The sequence below is a fragment of the Falco punctatus genome (genome assembly GCF_963210335.1).
Source record: "Falco punctatus genome assembly, chromosome: 13".
In the NCBI taxonomy this organism is placed as follows: domain Eukaryota; kingdom Metazoa; phylum Chordata; class Aves; order Falconiformes; family Falconidae; genus Falco; species Falco punctatus.
In genome coordinates this window covers 15938260-15962562 of record NC_137593.1, presented here as the reverse complement: position 1 = coordinate 15962562, position 24303 = coordinate 15938260, and the positions used below count along the sequence as shown (strand labels likewise).

General features: G+C 37.5%; 1 long non-coding RNA gene across 1 annotated transcript in view; it reads right to left on the bottom strand.

Annotated features, from left to right (window-relative positions):
- The window catches only part of LOC308072917, a 74594-nt gene that overhangs the window by 18624 nt on the left and 31667 nt on the right, over window positions 1-24303 (bottom strand). Inside the window, exon 1 of the long non-coding RNA XR_013931847.1 lies at window positions 1-24303. This exon is cut by the window's left edge and continues 16717 nt beyond it; it is cut by the window's right edge and continues 31667 nt beyond it. This is a non-coding gene — a long non-coding RNA (uncharacterized lncRNA).

Here is a 24303-nt window from a genome sequence, read left to right as displayed (position 1 = left end):
GAAGAATAGATCTGTATATTCTTCACTGGCATCTCACACACTTCACAGATCCAGGGCAGTTCTGCAGTGAAATCCAACACTGCAAATATGCAGTTTGAGACTTTCTTCTCTGCATCTCCAGACTGTGTTGAAACAGAATCCAACCTATCGTCTGGATCCAAAATTCTACAGGCCCCACATCATTGCTTAAGTAGTAGAAGCAATAGCGTTCATCTGCACTCCTCCAATCCAGATGCACTGTCATTTGCTCCTGCTGTGGCATTGCATTTTGAACTTCATGTTTCACTGGGTTGTGCCTTACAGGCAAAATGGATCCCTTGTAATTCTCCAGAAGAATTGAACCAATTCAATTTCCAGACATCTTTTAATGATATTTGTGTTCCCAGATATGTGGTCATTTGGAGTGATGTTTTTTTAGTCCTGGCTCTTTCTGTTGTTTCTTTCAGGTGACAGAATGGGATAGAACCCTTGCAAGAATTTTCCCAAGGAATGGTATTAGATGACAGCTTAAAATCGAATGCAGTGCTTGGGTATTTAAATAAATAAGAATTCAGGAAACAGATTCTACATAATAAAAAGAGCACAACCCTGTACTAGAAAGAACTGTATGACCATCTTGTTTAAATAAGAGACAAGAAGATGATCAACATCATGCCTTATTAATAATAAAACTGGAAGTAATAACTATGGAACTAATCTATCTTGGAGGGAACAGTATATTCCTGTATTTCCTGTTGTGGAGGGAAGAGCAGATTTTTGCCACAGAAACTCCTTTCTCCATCCAAAAAGATGGGTTTCATCAGAAAGCTTATTTCTTGTTGTAAAGAAGCTGAAATATTTTGGAGGTTTGCCAGACATCATGAAAAGCTAGGTTTCCTAGGGATTTCTTCATATCAAGGAGTATGAGTCCCATTAACAAGAGAAGGAACAAAGATGTTAAAGCCTTGAAAATCCTTACTTATACACACACACATATTGCAACAACTTTACAAATACTACTTCCATTTTTAAGAGATTCTAAGGTGTTTTCCAAAATAGAAAGCAACAGATCAGGTTTGTTAAACCAAAAGTAATTTGGACAGGATCACCAAACACAGAAGAAAACCTGAAAGTTTGGTTACAGAGAGGCAAAGAGGCCTTCCTTCACTTTTTCCTGTCCAGGAATCTGGAAACTGGCTCTGCCTTGATTGACCTTCCCCAACAGAATGCGTATCAACGTGGAATATTTCTGGATGCCATTACTTATGGACTGGAAAATGACTTGTCAGCCATAGACTGCAGCTGATACATACGTAATTTAACATCTATGAATTCCTTCACTTGCCAAGCACCTTCAGAGAATTTCCATTATGGAGACAGAAGGTGATCACCATAAATTTAATATCTTACAGATCTTTTTTTCTGTTCATGGTTAGCCTTTTACATCTTCAGCTTACAGAGGTACAGATGAGATTCACTAAACAATACAGAAGCTAAATATACTTATGCCCTCCATTATACTACAGTATTAGTTTACAAAAATGAAGTCTCTGACCATTAGGTAAACTAAATCTAATTATAACTTGAAATCACCCTACCAGTGCTACAGTTTTTAATTCATATTTTCTTTTATTTTTTTGTTTTGTTTGTCTGATACAGAATTACTTTTTCCAAGGCCAAATAAATAGCAGATGGGTCAATCTTTAGGTCACAAGTTGTATCATTTCATTGCCAGGTAATATTCATAGCACAGCAGGGTTAAATGATGCTCCACAGTTTGAGGGCATTTGATGAAATCTTTACAGTGATTACTTTAAGTGATGGCACTTGAGTGGTATGAAGTAGACATCTAAATCTTTGGATTTTGGAATGAAAACTGTTGTGGGAAGATATTTTCAATGACACAAATGGGAATCAGTTAGCCACGTTCCTTTTTGACTAACTTTATTTGCACTGCCCAAACTTAAAAAAAAATCAAGTCTTCTTGCCACACACACCACCTTGTAAAAGATTGAGTAGCTTTTCACTTTATGATTCTATCCTCTGAACAGGGGAGACCACGACTGGAGACAGCACCCCAGATGTGGCCTCACCAGTACAGTACTAAGTTGAGAGGAAGAATCACCTCCCTCCATCCCTTGGCAGCAACCTTCCTAATGCATTGCTTGCTGATGTTCAATTTGATATCCACCAGGACCTCTAAGGCCTTCTCGGCAAAGCTGCTTTCCAGCTGACTGGATCTCAGCCTGTGCCAGTGTCTGCAATTATTCCTGCCCAGGAGCAGAACTTTGCATTTCCTTTTCTTGAATTCTGTTGAGATTGTGTCAGCTCATTTCTCCAGTCTATTGATGCCCTTGTGAATAGCAGCAGCACAGCCATCTGGTGTATCAACCCCTCCAACAAGCTTCGTATCACCCACAGACTTGCTGAAGGTGCATCTCTGTCCCATCATCCAGATCATTAATGTCAAATGCTATTGGCCTCAGTACTGACCAGTGGGGTACACCACTGGCCTCCAGCTGAGCTAGATTTCAGTCCACCTGACTGTCCACTTACCTAGCCCATACTTCATAATTTTGTCTATGAGAGTGATGTGGGAGGCAGCGGCAAAAAACTCGCTAAATTCAAGATAAACAGTATCAGTTGCTCTCCCCTCATCCACCAAACCAGTCATCTCATTGTAGAAGGCTGTCAGGTTGATGAAATATGATTTCCTCATTATAAATCAATGCAAATTACTCCAAATCACCTTCTTGTCCTTCATATCTTTGGAAGTGGTTTCCATTCCGCAGTGACATTTTTTTTTTCCCTTATAATATTGATGAGGCATCTCATATTCCCTTCAACATTTTTTATGGATTCAAAAAAAATCTGATATCAATACTGATACATCATTGAGAACAACAAATAGTGAGGACAAGTTGTGAAATATTCTGGTTCAGAACTTCAAAATTAGGGCAGAAATCTAGGCTAGGATAAATTCTAATTCCCTTAATTAACAGACTTATAATGGAAATGCAGATTCTAAGAGAAATGATAAGAAGTGTAGATTCTAATTACAGCTTATCATAAAAATATTTTTAAAATGTTACAGTACTTTTCATTTTGCAAGATTGAGAATAATCATAGTCTCTTCACAGCAAAACCTTTCCCACAATCTTCCAAATGTTGCTTTGCCTTGGTTTGTTTTTATGTTTAACAAAAGAAATTTTATGCTAGTGAATTCATAAAAAAAAAAAACAGTAAAATTACAGTTTCCCTAATAAATCATTAAAAGGTTAAAAATTGAACATTGAACAAACTTTTGAAAAAAAATAGTTCTGTTCTGATGAACGATTTTGTGCTGACTCCATTTACACAGAGCTTCATAACATTAAAACAGGGTAAGGCCTGGGGGTTTATTTTTCCTAAAAAAGTGAGGGAAATCACACCCTGGAAGTGCTGGTTCTGCATTAGGAACCATTGGTTGTGATCAACAGGAGGAGGAGGTAGCTCCAGCCGACCCTCACCCTCTCTCTCCTTCGGTGTTGTTGCTATGGCAATACTGAGCATCAGATTAGACCAGCTGTAGAGAGAGACATGCTGTGTGCTCCCCGAGTCCCTACTTTGCTCTTTGTTTTGTTGTTGTGGGGATTTTTTTATTAAAATAGAAATACAGATCGTTTGCACTGAACATGTATAATAATGTGTGAAAGAATAAACTCCTTAGACAGCAGAAGACAACCATCAAGGCAAAAACCTAATTGCAATTAAAAAGAAAAAAGGCATTTTGTACATGTGATAAACCCTCATGTGCCAAGACAGAGCCAAAAATTGAATGAAACCTCTCTGCAGTTACATTAGCACATTAATATTCATCACTTGTGTTTAGGGTTTTTAAACTTTCCTTTGAACCCATTGTCAGAAGCAGGTACATACTATGCAGCACTGACCTGAAGTGGTGTATAACCTTCTAAAAGAAGGTTAACATAAGCCTACAATGGAAACTCCCAACTAACTTAAAACAACCTAAGAGAAAGAATTGCAGAACAGTAATTAATAAAGGAAACATAGAAACTTCATTTCTATTGTGTGTTAGATTTTTCATCTTAAAATCTACATTTCATTTATCCACTACTCCTCCTTTAAGGCTGCTTATGTTTACCATTAACGTATGGTAGGGACACAAATTAATGATAAAATCTCCTGTCTGCATGTATATAGATAAATACGCGCACGCACACACATACACAAATACTCTGACATTTTTGCTCTAGCAAAAGAACACTATGTTTTAAGAGGCTGCATGTATCAGAGATGCGCATACTGCAGGAATCAGGGAATCCAGAAAAGATTCACTGTTGTTTGAGTCCTGTGCAGCTAGTCTCTGTCCTCTTGATAACTCAGGGTCTGGCTGGCACATTGGCAGTGGTTTTCAAATTCCATGCACTCTTTTGATACTTAAGCACTGTGACTGAATGGCTTTAACTTAGCAGGTTTCCTCAATAAAGCACCAATCAAACTGAAAGAAATTGTTTAATCCATGGCTTGGTCTAAGGCCAGGTCAAGTTGGTCTCATTTATCATCTTTTTAAGGTGGAGCTTTTAAATATGGACAGATGATACAGCTCTAAGTGTTGGAACCCATATGGAGAAAGTATGGCTCCATTACTATTAACAAGTCGTTGTTAATACCTCTTTGCCAAAGTAGCAGAACACAGCGCCTGGTCAAACATAAAAGCCTTTGAAGATTCTTATGGGAATTCAGTTAGACTTTCGCTGTGTAAATGCACAATTTGTTTCTACTATATAGACCTTGAAATGAGGTAGATCCCAAAGGCTATAGCAAAACATCTGCAAGATCCTGTATGGGTCAAATATTCTACTGATGTGATTTTCTCTTTGAAAATTGGTTTACAGATGGTTAGCGAGGTGTTCACAGTGTTCAGTTTTATTACTTCTTTGTTGACATTTGTGTCCAGTGCTCTGAAAATAACTTTATGAATTCAATACAATAATTACTGCCTAAAGGAAACATTACTCAGTTACGTGAGGAAATTAAAGCGAGTCATTTCATTTCTTTTATTACCATTTATTAACTTTTCTCCATATGTAAAGTGTTGGAGAATTTAGAGGGGAGTTTCAGAAGAATTACTCTTTATGAAGCCAAATCCTACTCCTTTTACTTTTAGGCTTGGCATCGGCCAGATTTATCAGCCAGATCCTGCAGAACAATGCTTTGTCCTGGTGCGTATCACCGTCAAATTCTGGCTCTTCATCAATACAACTAGCCCAGGGAGAGCAGCGCCACTTAAACAGTGATCGTCAGGGGAAGAACAGCTAATTTAAGAGCGCTTATACTAGAAACCAAGCCCCATGGATATGGACATTCTACAGACAAGATGATCAGAAAATGGTAGGTTCAAAAGAAATATTATTTTTTTCCATGATGAGAAGGGGAATAGTTTCTTAAGCTGTTGTTTGTTGTTGAGAAAACTTAATGTTAATCTTGGAAATTGCCTTATTTCATTTTAAAAAGATATCAGGGCAATTAGGCTACGTTTCTAATCTCTGCTTAATACTAGGAGTTGATTTAAGTTTGAGCATCCTTAAAAGGTCTCAATTTACCTTGTAACAGCAACACTGGGCTCTCAAAAGTGCAAATGTAGACATTAAGTCAGATGTGTTCTGTGGCAAACAGCCAAGAAAATCCAGTGCAGAATCTCAGTAAAACTAATAAATCTGAATAATTAATACACCAATCACACCACAATCAGCTGTCAGGCAAAAAAAAAAATAATTCATTAAATAAAAATTAGTTATTTCTGGTTTAGCTGTATGTATCTGTTTTAGACACACAGAAAACTTGACAATGAGAAAGATTGGCTTTCCCTTCTTATTTACCCTGTTTATTAAAAATATGCTTGAGAAATAAAACCTGAGGAGGGAGGGGAGGGGAGAATAAAGTATATTATGCCTCAAAGGAAAGAGGAATCTGCTGGACCCAACAGAAAAAAGTTATTATAGTTTTCCATGTGGAAATAATACAGCTATAGCCAGCACACCAAGCCTGATTTCAGATCAGCATCATCTGTTGTGTATGAACTACTCATGTAACACTAGGGATTGCAAAGCTAACGTCGGTGTTAGCCTGAAGAGTTGGCTCTACCACGCCTTTGTTTGGAAAAGTTGACACTAAAGTTTTTGGAGGGCTTTTTTGTAAAGTTTAGTTAAATTGTCATTGTAAAATATAAATAAAATGTGCCTTCCTATCAGATAAAGGTAATTTGGGTCTAACAGACATCTATCTGCCTTTTTCCAGGCAACATAGGAATACTGCATAGCAAATGCGATCTGGGGTAGGAGAAACAGCACCAGGAATTTTGTTTGCCTGCAACACTTTGGTTGCTATTAGCTGTAAATGAGTCCAGTCCATACATTTCTGCTGGCCTTGGCTTCGGCTCATCCCACCTTAGTTAGGAGCACACCTGCAGCTACTCGCTTCATAGCTGCTGTAAGGAGATAAACAGCTCCAAAGGGCAAGCCTAACTGCAGAGGAAAGGAGCCTGATTTAATCACCTAGCTGAGGTGTCTGAGCTTAATCAGGATAAATTACGGGGGTCTGATTAATTTTGTGGCGTTTCTGGGGGAAGAGGAGTTCTGTGCTGTTTGTAATATGATTAAATTGTTTTACAGTACCTGCGGGTCCCTCAGACTGTGCCAGAAATGGTGCCATCTTTAGGGGAGGAAAATTAGGGCTTCACATACCTCTCACCACTTTTGCTTGAAACTGGGATGGCTACACTGACTGGGAGCAAACATAAAAAAATAAATACTGTAAAAGTGAATGCATGGCAGCATACTTAGCATTCTAATAATAATGGCTCACTGCAGTACTATTTCTAATTCTTTTTTACTTTTTTTTAAATCATGAAAATGGGTTAATGGTCCATTTTATGATTTTCCAACACTATTTGTTGCAAGGCTCAGGAATTCTCCTCAGATGGTTAACTTCTCTTCTGTGAGCTTTACGAGTGTGCTCCAGTTTGCTCTTTTCAGTCTGATGCATGTTGAATATTTGTGTTTTTCTCCAGTCCACCTCCAGATTTCTGATTCCCATGATTCATAACAAAGACTTTAATGACACTGGAAAGGACAACCACCTCAATCTCATTGTTTGCACAATCAAAAGATCATAATCTAGCTGCAATAAATCTCAGCTCTGATGAGAAATAATTTGGCATTGCCTAAACATGACATGAATACATTACGAAAAGTCTGTCTTCGTTTCTAACTTGCAGCTTGAAGCTTAGAGCAGTGGATGAGATCCAAAGTCTACAGAGTACTTTTTGGTCTTGGTCTTTGAAGCTTACTAAGACTTTCTCAAACTGCATTTTATAAGGCTGCTATATATTTTTCCTTGTAAAGTCCACGTATTTTCTTGTAATATTTTTCCCTCCCTATCCAGTTGAAACCAGTATATTCATAGTACGATCAAAGTGCAAATGTTGACATTTACACTGCTGGACATTTAAATAAAATTCTTATATAAGTATCTATTAGGCAAGATTTACTTCATGCCATTTTCAATCAACTACATAGGCAAGCAGTATATATAGAAAAATAAATCCCCTATTCATACTTATACAAATATTTCATGTACACTTTGTTTATTCATTGGAAGAAACTGAGCATATCTTCCGCAGTTTTACCACAGGTCATCTGAAGGGCAGTATCAGGATTCCTGTGATCCATGTAGGCCTCCCAAGGGTGCAAAGAACAAGACCTGTTTGATCCAGCACCTGCTGTGAAACCATCACTTGGATACTTTTTTGTAAATTTTTGCCAGACTGTGAATAGTATAAATATGTAAGAAAGAGCAACAGGAAAATCAGCTGGATATTGACAAAAATGCCATTAGGAGCCACTGATCAATCATTTCAGGCTACTTTTTTTTTTTTTTTTTCGTTTTTTTCTGCTGGGTTTGCAGCTTCAGCAAGGTCAGCAATTGGCACCGTTATTAGCAGACCGAGGCCACCACATCGTTTTTAGCTATGCATTACCACATTGTGCTTTTGCTATAGTCTAGATGGAATGTGCACAAAATGCAAAATATGGCAGCTGGCATTTTCATGTGGTATGTATGACTGGCAGGCAGTTTGGAGACTATTTGGTGAGCACTCAGAATACCCTGATAGGGTTTGGCAATACAGCTTCTAGGAATCACCAGGCTCTAATTCCACAGAAAAACTTTAGCAAAAATCCTCTTAATTGCCAGATAAATTCTTGAAGGGTTGTTTTGTTTTGTTTTAAGTTTAGGTCCTCTGGAACTTGACAAAAAGACCGTAGGGAATGGATTTGAGTAATGATTTTCTGAAGCTATTAAACTTAACAATGACTTCAAAGATTTAGCATCTGTTTTTTAAATGTTTGCATGAGGCTGACAGTTGGTATACAATGTTTCACCCCATTGCAGTTGGCAACTACCAAGATATTAAATGTTACATAAAATACAAACTTTGCCTGAAACCATGGTTCTGATCAGGAAGAAGGCTATGAAATATGGCATCTTCATGTTCATCAGCCCCAGGTGAGGATTTAAAGTCTGCTTGACTTACTGACAGACGTACCTTTATGTCCTTAATCATTTGTTAGCACCAGAAAAAGGCAATGCAGAGTGAGTTTCACACTCTTCTGGCTCACGTATCAGGAGCTGTTAGCAAAATTCCAGCTCCGTGGTGGGGAAGTGTGAGTCCAAAACAAACAAGATGTTTTTCAGATGCTAGACTGTGTTTAAAATTCTGACACTTGGAAAAATTTATTTTATTTTATTACTGTAAATTGAGCAAGTTTAATTAATATCAGCTCACTGACAAACAAGTATGCTAGTTTAATGGTTGGTTATCACACTGTGCAACAAATCCTGACACACAAGCCTTTATAGCAGTTGAAGGCCCAGGCAGCAGAGCTAATGTAGTTCCACTTTGCAGCTGGGTGAAGGGTGAGAGAAATAAATCTGTGCAGCCCCCTCCCCTTTATGGACAAATTCCTCCATTTCATTTCACAGGCCTAAAACAGGGGCCCTCAACTTCACCAGCCACATGGAAAAATTTCCGTTCTGGAAGAAACTTAGATCATCTATTGCTAGACCTGTCCTGAGTCTCCATAGGTAGTGTGAAAAGTGAATGATTTACCATTCTTAAAACTCAGATTACCTCCTGTTTGTCCATTCACACTCAGCCCCATTTACACCACCAACTGCTTCACTATTTGGCTCTTAAATATACAGGCTCAAGTTGAATCAGTAATTTTAACTAGCAAAAGCCACATAGGAAGAAAACAAATGAAAGGCTGACTTTTTAATGTCATTGACCACAAAACGCAATGACCCTGCTTTGTCACTGGTTTGCTAACTGATTGTTAACTTCTGCGTTTATGATCAAGATGTCAAGCAAACACTTTTATGCATTATTATAAACTGTAAAGCAGAGCACAGTCTGAGTACTGTATTTGAATGTAAGCTTATAAGTTCTTGAGAAAGGAAACAAGCGAAATTTCTAAACTTTAAGACAATTGTTCCAGCTTCTCACAGTTCCTCTCCCAATTTACTTAGTTCAGAGGAAAACAAGGGAAATTTTTTTAATGGCTTGCTTTTCATATCTCTTCATTTGAAAGAACGCCAGTAAAGAAGGAGGTATTTCTTAATTTTGATAAGCTATGGCACAATTAAGGTTGGGCTACTCCCCCTCTTCCTTCTTCAAAATCATTTATTGAAACTAAGGAGTGGAAAGAGGAATCCTACTGAAAGAAAGTCTGTTTATGCAAAGCTCATGGAAGAAAGTGTTCCAGAACATTAATTTATTTTAAAATATTACCCTTTAATACTGCCAAGACTAATGAAATCAACTGTCATCTGCAGAGGAAGTGCTGGTTTACAAGCCAAAGCTGTTACGAATTATGAGCAGTATTTTTTCAAGATTTCAGAAAATTTTGGTAGAAACCACGTGTGTAATGTGCTTATTTGACACAATTCTCCATTATTTAGCTGCTTTTTTTTACAGCACCCTATCTGGCGATGGATAAACACTGTCTTCACAGACTGGAAGGTGTCCAAGGAATATTGAGATAAATAAGGTGCGTTTTCCCTTGAGATTTAGGGCGGTGTGATAAGCTGAGATCTGCCTCAAAGACAGATCTGAATATAAATGCAAAGTAGAACTGTGTGAAATCATCAGCTCTGCTTGCTAAAATCAGTTCTCAGGTTTTTTGTGGCATAAAATATTCACTTTGTCTTTCTATAGCATCAAAACTTTCATCATTTTTGACATCAGGTTTCTTGTACTCCCTGAGTATTAGGGAGCATTAATGAAAGCTTTCACCAGGGCTCATTTCCTTTGTTGAGGTCGTAACCTATTTCTTCTTATTCTCACATTGATTGAGCTATCCAACATCCTCTAGAAGGTCATAGATAGTTTTTTTCTTTGTAGTTTCTCAGAAGGAAATTCTGACCTTGTTTGTGTTTGAATCAGTTAAAAAAATGCAGATTCTTCACCCATACTTGTTATACAGAGGGCTATATATTTAGCTGGTATAAAGTAATACAAATCTAACCACTTCCAAGAGTTAGATACACTTACACTTCCTGAGAATGAGAGGTTGTAATTCCCTTGCGTAACAGTAACAACATTATTGCTACCTGGCATTTCCACTCTTACGACAATATATGTTCTGTAAGAAGACTGTAGCATACAATTTGCCATAGCTAGTACAATTCCATTTATTTTCACATAATTCTGCCATCCTAGATACTCCTTTTTTGTCTACACTGAAACAGAAGGCTATAAAGGTCTTCTGTGTAGAATTACTGTAGTTGTAGCTATTACCTCTTACAGATGAGAAATGAGCAACTTATTGTTGGTCCTTTTAGACCCTGAGAGTATCCAGTGACCACTGGAAGACCTACACAAAAGGAAGTTAACTTCTGGAAGCAATACTTTTCTTTTGGCTGCTAGCAAAAGGCTGTAATGGCATTGGCTCCTTTGAAATTTTTCAAGATGTTCTTGACAGGTTCTGGCCCTCACTGGTGCCAGTAAGAAATATCAGAGATCACAGCCTGGCCTCAAAAATTTGCTCAATACCCAGTTTGGACCCTAGAGAGGGAAAGATTAAAGGCCATCATTCAGATGGAGAAAAAGAAAATTTATGTTAGACCTCATAAACTCAGCAGTTTTCTGACTGTCCTATTGAGTTTAGCTTTCTTATGGGTGCACTTACACTAAAATCTCTCTTGAAGATCTTTCAGTCTCCCCCTGTTCCCCTGCTCCCTTCATTGCTTCCTTCACCCTCTCACCCCATTCTCCAACTGCGTACTCTTGTGAGATATCAGGTAGGCCAACCTAAGCACACCACTTTTGGTCTTACATTGGAACTTCCATTTGTTCTCTTAAAATTTGTATTTCATAGAAGATTAGTTTTGCACTCTTTTGCCAAAAAGTTTTTAGTCTGGACGACACCCACATACTATGAATTCTAGCTTTCAACCTGCAGAAACCACCACAAGAAATAGATGTATAATTCACCTCCCTGTGTAAATTTATGTTTCATGAGGTGCTTTCCTGCTAGCAAATATTTATTTAACACAAGATTTTCTTTTTGTAATGATGTGTTTCAAAGTAGTAAGCCAGAGAGAAGAGCATATATTTCATCAGGAAATCATAAGTTATACACAGACTGATCCCTGCTTTGAAATTTTACCTTTATGTGCCCAAAAGTCATTGGAAAGGAAAAAGTAGATATGTGAAATATAACTGTTGCTTCAGGTAGAATATAGGTGGACTTCAGTCCCTAGGGAAGCTCCATCTGGGAAAGAGATAAAGTAGTTACTCCCTCAACACTAAACAAAGTTCAAGGGTAACTCACAAGAAACAGCAGCCGGTAGAAATGTTAAAATTCTTCTTGGCAATCAAAAAGGGGCAAAAAGACAGAAATCATTTATAAATATGGACTTGAGGTATCATTTGGGGAATTAGTTTTTATCAGGGATCTCAGAAAGACTAGCGTCCTTACTCAAGTGAATTTCTGCTTGGTGGTATTTTGCCTGACCAGACAAAGGAACACACGTGCAGCTCTGTCAGCACCGCACTGACTGGCACAGATGCACAGGGAGGTGGGAGGGATGGAGCATACACCTGAACTAGTAGAGAAAGGCATTCCCAGGGGGAAAAGTACCCTGCCACGGCAATAAGCTGGGAGCATCACTCTTTGCTATTTAACCTGTGTCATGTTCTGAGCTACAGTAAAGACTGTGGGGACAGAACAAAGCGGACACGTTAGTCCCAGTTGTTTCAGCTGGTCTCAGCTAGGGTGAGTATAAAATGAAGCAGTATGATGCCCTGGCAAACCCTGCAATGTACTCTCCATGGAAATCACTTCATGTCAAGGCATATTTAGATGTTACACCTAAATTGTTGCGTGTACAATTAGACAAGCAGACAGCAGATTTGAATTAACTTTTGGACATTGGGCTTGTATTAATTTTATCTAGAGACAACATTGTCTGAAATTATTGGTGAGGTTAGGAAAAAGAAATGGATTGGTTTTCGTTAAAGCCCTGTGAGCAGTGTTGCTTCTCTACTTTCCAAATAGTGCTTTAAAGAAATTAATTAAAACCCAACAGTTTATAGAGTTTTATACTGATTATACATCCCACATCGCTTTTTTTCAGGTGATAAGGTACAGGCTCCTCCATCCTGGCAAAACTCCAGGATGGATAATTGCATTGCCTTGCCAAGTTTTAATTGAATGAGGTGTTCTTCTTAACTTTGTCTCCTAAATTACTGTGCATTGTTGTGCATTGTTAATTACTGACCACACATCTCCAGAGGAGGCTAACTTGCAGAGGTACCAGATTGTCGTGTAATCCAGAAAAGAACTAAAGCTAAACCCTCATATAGGTGTAGAAGAAAGATGCTGGCAGAGCAGGACTGATGTAGTGCCCTGTCATCCGAACTTCACTTCTCCCCTTTCTTCACACATTTAAAATAATTCTCAGCATAGACTGACGACAGAGCCCTTCCAATTTTTTGTGTATATTCTAAGTGAAGAAAGAACAGACTAGGGTACAATTCCTCAGCTTCTCAGTGGTCTGTTGATGTGGTGATTTGGAGGCATTTCTGTGAAGATCTCCAACGGGCTAATTGGAGACATCTCAGAATACTATTTGCTGGGGTTGGAGGGGGATCTGTTTGGTTTTGTTTTCCAGAGAAATGTTAGTTTGTTCTAACCAAAACAGTTTGTGAAACAGGGCCATAAATCTTTTGTCCCAAACCATTTTAGGATAGATGCCAAAAATGTTCTTTTTTCAATTTTTCAAATTAGGACATTAGACAAAGAGGAGGAGAAAAGAAACAAAGTTCAAATAATTTTGTATTTTAAAATTAAAAAAAAAATAGACTAAAGAAAGCAGAAATCAAAATAAAACTTTTCCAAAACATCTACGGAAACTTGTGTAATCTAAACAATTTTTTTGGCTTGATTGCTCAACACAGAAGATTGTAATTTCAGGTTTTTTATCAACACAGTACATGGAAAAATGATCACAAATATAAAAATTCAGAGTAATCAGGAAAGCTTTATCTTTCCTACATACAAAAATAACGTCATTTTATTTTTATATGACCATATTTATTTCAGGCTAATGTCCAAAGTTTAAGCTGATATCACTTATTTGTAAATCTAGACATAGATACATAATTAATGTGTACATAGAAAACACTTGTGTAGAAATTTAAATATTTCATATGTATTTTTGCACAAGTAGCAATACAGTTTAGTTTGAGTACCCAAACCAGGTAACTTATGCTTTAGGGATTTCAATTTCCCCTCCCAAAAGACACATGAAGAAGGAATAATAAGAAGCAGGCAGTACCCATGTGAGGGAATATGAGGTCCCTCAAGTTGCTGAGATCCTTAATCTTAAAACTACAGAGATTTTGAGCAAAAAAGTTGCATAACCTCTAGCTTTAATATTTACAGGGCCTTCTCTCCTACTCTAGAGCTCCAAGGTTGGGCTTATGCTAAAGAGGACATGGTAAACCAAGAGCAAAATTCCAATTCCTGACCAGCTGGGGCAAGGGGGCAAGGTTTGCCTCTTGTAGTTTGCATGGTTTAAGGCATATTCTTTGAGCAGCATTCAGTACTTTAGGCATTGTGCCATGACACCCCTATCCCTTTTCTGGAAACCAGAGAAGACAGTAAATGCCTGCACCAGGGTTGAAACCAAGGCTGCTAAAGCATAAACAGGCAAAGGAGGAAGAAATTGCTCCTGAAGAGCAGTTGCTATGAGAAAATTATGACCACATGCAAATTCTCCAGGAAGTTGTGAAACATGCTTCAGGTTGTTGAAGAGTTCATCTACCTTTTATTCCTCCAGCTCCCCAAGAAAAAAAAAATACAATAAATTTCTTGAGCAGAATGATTTTAAATGAATCAGGAATCTCCCTTCAGTATCCCAAACAGTTGTTTTATTGGCAACCGAAGCCCCTTTTTCATTACTCTTCAAAGATCCCTCCATTTCAATTCTACTTGTTCACATTCTGCTTCAAATGATACCCCACTGAGCTGACCACATGCAGGACTGTGTTCCAAGACCTCTTTTTTTAATAAAAATTCTCTTTCAGTGTCTCCACACCATGAAACAAATCACATAGCTTCATAAGCCATCAGACAATCCTTTCAGTTTCTCATGCAGGCGAACTGAGCCTTTTTCATCTGATTAATTCACCAAGCAAGCTGATCTGGGAAGCATAAAAAGCTTCTGAGGCAGGATGAGAATCAGCAGCTCATATTTTATAATGGCATCACTAATGCCCCAAATTAAGTGCTGAGGCTGTTTTGCTTGGCAATATCATTTCATGTTAATTTTGGATGGGACCGAAAATGAAGTTGTAATCTCTCTCTGTCATGCTGCGACTATTTCCTTGACCATCTTAAGCGCTGCATTTTATGAGGATGTAGCTGTTACTGCTGGGTATGGAAACCACTATACGAGTAAACCCTCCTTGAGTTCCTGCCCCAAAGAGTTTACAGATTCACACATTCACTCCTCAGAGAGGGCACCCTTGGGGAGCAGCCCTGGCTCCGCATAGGGGCTGGCCAAGAGGACCCAGACAGGAGTTACTGGCAAGCCTGGAGCAAGGCAAGCTCTGTATGCAATGAATTTGATCTCATCCTCTCTGGGAAAAGGAACCCTCTAAATGAGTTTCAAGCGCAGGTCTCGCATGCCACACTGGTAATACTGCACCAGATCATCTCTCCTGACTAGTAATTAGCAGCTCTGTTCAATTTGTTGGAGGGAAGACTTTAAGAGAAGGAAGTCTGATTCTTTGAAAAGCAAAAGTAGCTCTTTTTTCTCACATTGTGTATTGCTTTAGTGGTTCCAGTTGCCTTTTTTTTTATGCTTTTCTTTTTTGAAAATTCATGCTGTGCTTTTTAATGACCATGTACTACTACTCGATGTGAACAGCTAGTGTTACTGGTCAACATGTCAGTACATCTGTTGTAGGAATGAGGCACCTAACTTTATACATAGGAATTCCTATATTTTCACTAATTCACTAAGGTAATGAACTAATCAGTGTTACAATTTTTAGACTATTTACACAGGTTTGCTGAATATTGTGCTGTCTGAGGGCCACAGTCAATTGATATTGATATTTATAAGAATATGTAATTTTTAATACAGAAATATTCTTATTGGTCTTAGTTTTCACAGAAGAGTGGGTTTTGCTCCCTCAGAGCCTGTCCCCTTGTCAGCTTCAATTTATCTCAACCAAAATGATCATGTTCCCAGCTATGAACTCTACATTTATTTCATAGACCCATAAAAGGTCAAGCCCTTACTTTTTTTTTTTCCAGTCTATGCCATTGTGATTTTAAAAGAGCCTAAAGGATCAACAAGACCAAATTAAAAGAAGAGAACATAATTGTGTGTTCATTCACTTCAGATCTTTCAATTCTGCAGTTCCAATTTAAAACAAGCACACGTTGGTAAGCAAGTCAAGCACAGAACTGTACACGGTATCATTTTTATTAGGGCTGGCCGCTTCAGAGTTCGTTTTTACCTTCATTAAAATATTTTAATCTATGTCTTTTAAGTATATAAAACATCAAAGTTTCATTCTACCGTTACCATCTCAGAAAGAGATCAACTCTCAGTAAGACCCTTGCCATTTTCTTTGATCTTGTACAGACCTGGGGATTTTAAGCCTGGTGTTGACTCTTTAAAGACTCTTAGAGTTAATTGCTTAATGTTTTTATTGTGTCCTCTTCTCTAATTTAATATGATGTTTTATGAAGTTGTTAGAGCCTGCAATCCTGTATTATATTTTTGCTGTTACTGGTGACATATTTCTAGTGAAATTTCAAGCTAAAGGGAATAATTTATAATGTTCCATATTGTGTTGATAAGAACTTCTTTCTGGTGATCCTCTGTTACTCTCTCTGGGCTATAATTTTTCTTCTGCACACATATGATCTTGCAATGAAATACATAGCCTTTTTTTGTCTACTTATATGCAATAGATATTTTGAGTCTGGTTTAATTCAGTGTAAATTACTTCATATCTGAAGCAGAAGAATATATCTATTGCTTTTAAACTGTCTAAAATGCTGTGCAGTGTGTAATGCCTAGGGATAGATCTGCATTCTGCTGAAGGCAGTAGCAAGCTCCCATCAACCTTAACAGAATCAGTTTCCCTGAACTGCTCAAGAACCAGAAAAACTTGCCCAAAGCAGCCTTTGGTCTAGGATATTTAGACACACCACTTTTCCTGTCCATGCAAAAATTCCCCTCTCACTGATGGTCATGACTGAACCTACTTTATCTCCTTACCAGTACACAAGATATTCAGGCCAGCTCAACTCAGTGCTAAAGGCTCCAATGGATATTTTGCGCCAATAGAGGTTTTCACCAGATCCTAGCCACAGTTTACAGTGGGATTATCTCACTGATTTACACTTCCTTAGAAACTGTTGTGTCTTGGAAACAGATTCCACTGAAAACAGCTACCCTAGTTCCATTCTGTTAAAACTAAAAAGGGACCTGTTTATGCGTGATGGTTAATTGTAATTGATTAACACGTGAAGAGGTGAGACCTGATCTATGCAACTGTCTAATTCCAAATCAGTTTAATCTAGGGAGAGTGGAGAGGAGGGAAAGCTTCATTCAAGCTGAGTTGAATGAAGGGGGACAGAAAACATAAGTGAAATTTGTGCTCTGCAGGACAGACCAGCCTCAGCAGGTGGGTGCATTCTGCACTTTCCTATGAAGTCTTTAAAATATAAGCTTCAAACACACAGCCCGCAATAACCTTCACTCTCAGTGACAAAAATCACAAATACACATGCCAAGAGTGGCAGTTGAGAGAAACTTTTTGCCAGAAGCAGATTAATATAGCATTGTTGGGGTTTGCTGTTATCAGAGTAAATAGAAACAGATGAGGATCCAAGACAACCAGACTGTAAATTTGACTAACAGTCAGAAGGCACACTCCAGTAAATTGAGGAGAATGACACAATTTCTGCTTTTTCAACTCAGTGCTTCCTCTGCTCTTCAGTCACTTCATCTTTGGCACTAGTCTTAGCCAGCTAACATTAGTGACCTGGTCTTCAGCTACAAGATCCTACATCATTCAATGTACCTTGACAATTTTTTGATACCTTTCATGCGCAGATTTTTGATGGCTCAGAGCATATAGCTAATTCAAATAACAAAATCTCTGAGCTTTTGTTGATGTTGTCACAGTATGCTTTCTGCCTAGATCTGGATTTTCTTTGACAGAATGAAAGAAGTGAAAACAGATCTGTGTGCTAATCCAGCCTTATTTTCATTTTATGAAGGGCATGTAGGAAGTTGCTGGTGATGAAAAAATAAAAGTAGCATGCCAAGTAAATATTATTCATTTGTAGTCACATATGTACTAGTGGGTGCATCTTTGGGTTTCAAACCTCATCCAGATGGAAAAACATCTGGAATTAAAAAAATATCAAGCAAACAGTGCAATATCTAAATGTCTAATTATGAGAGCTTTTCTCCTGAGTCCGATAGGTCTGTAAAAACTGCAAGGAAAAAGACAGGAATGCAAATCAATGTACATGGATTGGATTGTGTATGTGTTATATTAAGTTGTAGGCATAGTTTTTAAAAATCAGCTTCAGGTTTAAAGATACTAATATTACCTGCCTGGACTCTGAACAGCGTGTTTACTAATGTAATATTTTAATTCCATCTAAGTTCCACTCCTGTTTTGGCAAGGTTGTCTTGTTCCTATATAGGAAGAAATTCTGAAATATTGAATTCTGAGTACAAGTGGCTATTCATACTTCTCAGGCTTTCCAGTGAGCAAAATAAACATGCTTAGTGTTTTCATTTTATCTTCAATATGTGGCAGATCATGCACTACACCAAATGCTCTCACATGGGGTCTACAAGTCATTTAGTTACTATTAAGGCATAGTTAATAAAATGTCAACAAGTCTAATCATAGTTGTCTTTAACAAATACCATAAATATTAAATTACACAATACATCAGTGTTTATCACCTGGTGTCAGAGAAAGTGGTCATCTAATAAATCAGTCTTTGCGCTAGAAACATTTAAAGGTAAATGTCATTCCAACCCAGTGTGATTGTTAAGTCTGTACTCACAGTTCTGCATAAATGCCTCAAAACAAGAAAACAGACATTAGACAATTTCCTATGACTTTACATCATCAAAATGAGGGGTTGTATATATAGCGTTTGTAAACTTCAGAATATTTTCTACTGGTTTTCTTTCCATGCAGTCAAGTCAAAATTATCCAAGAAATAAGGTCCTCAGTGTGAGAAAACCTTTCTCTTCCTTACTGAAATGTCAGCACTTAATTATTCTTTATAAGTATGTACTGTTAAATAACTTTTGAAAATAGTTATATACTTGTTGGATCTTTCCATCAGACAAAGCTGAACTGACTATTTGTGTGGAAAAGCTATAAAACATTTACAATAAAAGTAGATTTTTTACTGAGGATTTTTTGTATTGTACACTATTTTGCAGCTTTGATTCACCAAAAGATTGTATTTCACAGTTGTTACTTAGGTACCAATGGATTACTGCTTAAAAAAAAAAAAAACACAAAAAAAAAAAAAACACCAAGGAAAACATTAAAAGATTTTTAATTAAGAAAATTCATGACAGCATTGAGTTCCTCCAGCATTTAGTTCAACATCCTTTACTTATTTTAAAAGCTTAATTGAGAGCTATAAAAAAATCCCAGTTAAGAATTTAGAACTCCTCAGTTGTTACATGAGAACATTAAAATACATTCCTAGCAAAAGATTTCCCACCATATAATAGCAAGCACAGAGACAAAAAGACGACACCTCACACAAGAACTAGCAACTATACAGCTTGCATGGCTGAAGAAAATGGGTTTGCCTGTTGGTCAGCTCTTGGTGATACCCACAAGTTGCATATTTGCATAAATCCCAAATTCTGAGTGAAGGGGGAGCGAGGCAGAATCCATTTCTAAGGGAGAGGGTTTTGTTAGAGGAGGTAGAGCAGCACACTTCTCACTCTTGAATGGGAATGGAGGAATCAACATTTATTATTATGAATGTTTCAACAGGCTAAAATATGTCTTGTAGAACAAGCAAGCCTAATTAAAAAAAAAAATAAATCCTGGCAGAGACTCACTATCAACTGTTTTTTTTCCTGTTGGTCTGTTCTACACCTTGAAAATGCTTCAGCATGTGCTTGTTTTTAAGTATTTATATATATGCACTTAATGCTTATAAACTCTAGACATAGGCACGTTTCTGAAGACACAAAATGCACTTACACGTTCTTTGCAAGTGGACTTAGCTTCCCAGCTCATGTTTGGTCCCTGGACATAATTTCTCATTAAAGAGTCTTAACAGAGGTTTGGTTTTGTTTGGTTTCTTAGCAAATGTTGAACTCCATTATTTCAGCGTTCTGGGTGGAAATAATGACACATATACCTATATTTTGAAATGGTGCCTAATTTTGTGTATCTCAGCAAATGATCTGTCTTCTGAGATCAAGGAGCATCAGCCCTGATTTTCAGAATGCATCAGTTCTAACAATAGCAACAATAACATTGTTGATAGCTTTTAAAACTACATTACAAATAAAGGCAAAACAAGAATATCCCATCAAACTCAGTGCACATTTTAGTATCTGAGAGAACAGATCTAAATATCACTATTAGTGTATGAGATCAACTAGCTTATCTGTTTAAACAGTGCAGTTTAATCTGCCACAAAACCAGCAGAAAATGAACTCAACCTCAGAGAAATTTAAAATACTTATTTTTTAATGGGAACCTTAAGTGTATGAAGCTATTTACAAGAAAAGTATACTTTTCTAATGCTACTGATTCCAAAAGTACTTTACAATGACAACTCTCAAGTTAGTTATATTTCCTAATTTCTAAATAAGATATAAGATTATGTGATTCAGTGGAAATACAACCGATTTTCTACCCAAAGCCACATAAACAGTATTTGGTTATAAAACTTTAACAGATCCATTTATGTACTAAATTATTTAAGCAAATGTAATGCTTCCAAATTGTATTGTTTTGCAAGGTTTCTCTTGGAACCTTTGCCATTTATCATACATGTACTTGTCTTTTTTCTACTCAGAAGCACAGCATGAAAAAACTTCATTTCACATTGAAACATCACTATGTGGAACAGTGTGATGAAATGAGACACAGGAGGAGAGTTTGTGTTATTCTCTGGTAAACAGTTGGTCTACAGGAATGATAGCATTTTATGCTGTGACTGATATATCAATTGTGAGTTCTGAAATATGACTGATCTGAAAGCAGGAGTTCTGCCTATGATAAACTGTATGCATGTGAAAGATTACAGGTAACATGCCTTAAGCCTGCTGGGAGGTCACAACCTAAATCTCATCTAGGAGTTAATATAACAATGCAATAAATTCCGGTAAAATTATATCTCAAGTATACTTAAAGATAATGTTACTCTGCTAAATAAAGCAATACTAACAACTAAGACCCTGAGCTTGTAGATAAGACCCTGACATTATTTAGATGCTTTATGTGAATGAGCAGTTCCAATAAAGATCTACATTACAAGCGTCTATAAACATTTGCAGGTCCAGTACAGCCAACTCTGTAGACCACGAAGGAAAAATCCTGCCCACCTACTACACGGGATTGCAAGAGCTACATAGTATTAATGTATTAACAAACACCAATCTGAAGTATTTCAGATTTGCGAAAAGCTAAAACCAAAATTTAAATGTTATTTTAATAATCCTCTGGATGAGGTGAGAAAGTGTGCTCAGGGTTATTTGAAAATGTGAATTTACTCATTTGTTCCACTTAAGTACATTAATAAATTCCAGGGTGTTGTTCACACCACATAACGCCTGGCCTTCCACATGGTCCCATGGAAAATGCTAACACTACTTCAAAAGCCAGGGGTCTTTTGAGCAGACCTGATTCAACTATGTACATAAGTTTGTGTTAGGTCCCTTACAGAATAAGGAACAGTTTATTGCTCTGAAACATATAGGAGTAAGGATGAAAAAAATCAAGTCTTTAGACACAAATCACGCAGTGAACTTTATCTAAAAGATTTTTGCATCTCTTCAGATCACTATATGTGTGACAAACTGAAGATAAGTGGGAAGATAAGTCTGGCATCACAGCCTACACTTAAATGTAGAAACAACACACCAGTGTTTCAAATCTAAAATAGTCCATATTGTAAAGGGGTGCTGTTTTTTTATGAAAAACTTGAACCCATTCAAAGCTGTTCTGTTTCCTAATCTCATTTAGAAAAAAAGTCTTTCTCGTCATGCATAAGCTGTGAAAAGATAGCTGGGAAAAAAGTGTTATTAGAAGGGACATTTCTGAAATGCTGTCAGTTGAAACTTCTCTGTCTGAAATTCACATATTCTTCCATAACCAGTTATATATTTTCCCCCTGTAGCACTATTATAATCAGTGGAAACTTTCCTCTTGACTCCAGTGAACAGAAGATCAAGACCTAGAAGTGACCACAAGATTCTTCCTTTCTCTCCTCAACAGTGATTTTAAGAACATTTGAAATATATCACTGCGTCTTTAATCATTTTCACATATGCACTGCTTTACTTTTTTCAAATTTGGGAAAAAATTCTAATCACCCTTTACAATGGAAAATGAAACCTGCTTTAATTTCTAGTGCTTAATGGAAATGATGCAAAGTAAGTTAGGAACATCACTAGTTACTTTTTATAAATGGGTAATATCGAGTGTTTTCTGTCTAATAACAACATTCTTTTGATTTTTTTTAAAACAATATTGGAGCTGCATTGAAACACATATGTTATGTATATAACTCTCAACATAATTTCGTGTCACAGGAGATGTCACTATGAGCCTGACCACTGACAACATGAGACTCAAAAACAAGAGTTAATTAAATGATTAATTACTAATAAAAGCAAGAGGCAATACATGAGGAAGAATGTTAGCTAAATGCTGTAAGGAGAGAGAGAGACACTGCCCAGAGCTAAACGCCTGGGACACACGCACAGTTTCAGCCAGGCAGCGCTGAAGGCAGCCTGCTTGAATGGACGATAAACTGTCCTGGATCAGAGGCCATTGCCACCTCTGCCTAACCAATGCGACAGCTCATACCACTGCACAGCATCAGCAAAGCAGCCGATTTGTCCATAAACCATTGACTGTTTGCACCTTCATCCTATCTGGGTTTGTCCCTGGCTTATCCAGGCAGCTTTGAAACTGGCTGAGTTGCCTTCTCTTTCATTTTTTTATTTTTTCATCCCCAAACAAATGCATATAGGAGAAGGGATTGCTTTGGATCCTCTTAATTGAGTGATCCTTCTGTAAAGTAGGCAGCCAGAGTGAGTCACCAGTGAAATGAAACTGGGTAGCAACAGCCAGACAGAGCCACAAATGAATGACCAACATCACTCAGAGCGAAACATGCAGCATAGTAAACACCCATGAATGCATTTTTTTGTCTGTGAGTAATCCACGGGTGTTTTTTAGATGACAGTAACAGCATAAACCACAATTTAGATGCCCCGGTAGTAATGGAAGTAAAGGAAAACAACAGACTCTGAGTGAGGGAGGGACTCAGCCAGATCCTGTAATGCATGATCCTCCACCAGCAAAGAAAAGCTCGAACATTCTCTGCCCAATATGAAGAAGAATGACTTTTCCAAAACATCATATCCTGAGTGATGAAGGGCTGCCCACTGTCCTTCTGCATTGGGGCAGGAGGAGCAGGGCTATACACCACAAAAAATCACCACAGTAAGACAAATATCTGCTCTGGGGGGGAAGAGAAGCACTAAACAAACGGGTACTTCTTCTGCCTAAAGAGCAAGAAGCCTCAACACTCTGCATTTACAATCACTGTTTATATAGCTGAAGTCTTAACACAGAGGACAAAAAGCCAAATAAATGTAGCAATAAGAATTAGCTTCCCATCTTGTAGACAAAAGTGAGAACCATATTAAATTTGCTCTCATGCTCTCAATGCAGCACAATGGACAGTCTGTATTTTAGAAAAGGCTTTGGTTGTTTTCACAGTAGGATTGAAGTAACTAGAAGGGCTTGCCTTCAGCTCCAGTGCTAATACCCATGTTCATCTGTTAATTCTTTGCTTAAATGCGCAGAAAGTAGCATTTATTGTACAGAGGGAATTTGGATAGATAGAACTAAATAGAGTGGTACAAAATATTTATTATCCATCTCTAGCAAGCTGACTTTTTATTTCACTGGAACAAAATCCATCAGCCTTTAAACTTGCTTTTCTTTATGAAATTAAAAGTACTGTGTCTGCCTGTCAGACTACAATTCGTTCTCATGTATTAGCATCTTAATAATCAACTGTTCAGCACAGCAAATCAGGGTGATGCAGGCCAACGTTCGCTTCTTCATGCAGAGTAAGAACTATTCTCACAGTACAACCTTCCTGCAAATGTTTGTTCCTTGCCAAGTCTTGCACCACAGTACACTTTAATTAGGCCATAGAAAGCTGATATCCTGCATGCTTCCCAGGTGTACACATTTTCAAATAAAGATCATGGGCCCAATCCTGTTCCCAGTGCATGCATAGCATCTGAGGCCAAAAAAAGCCATTAGAATCGCACAATTTCCTTTCATTGAACACTAATATACTGTTCACATAAGACACTGGTCAGAATAATAGAATACTTCATAGCCAGTAGGTAAGATACCATTGATTTAATACCTGGTACAGCTCAGAAATATTTAATGCTTAAACGGAGAAATAT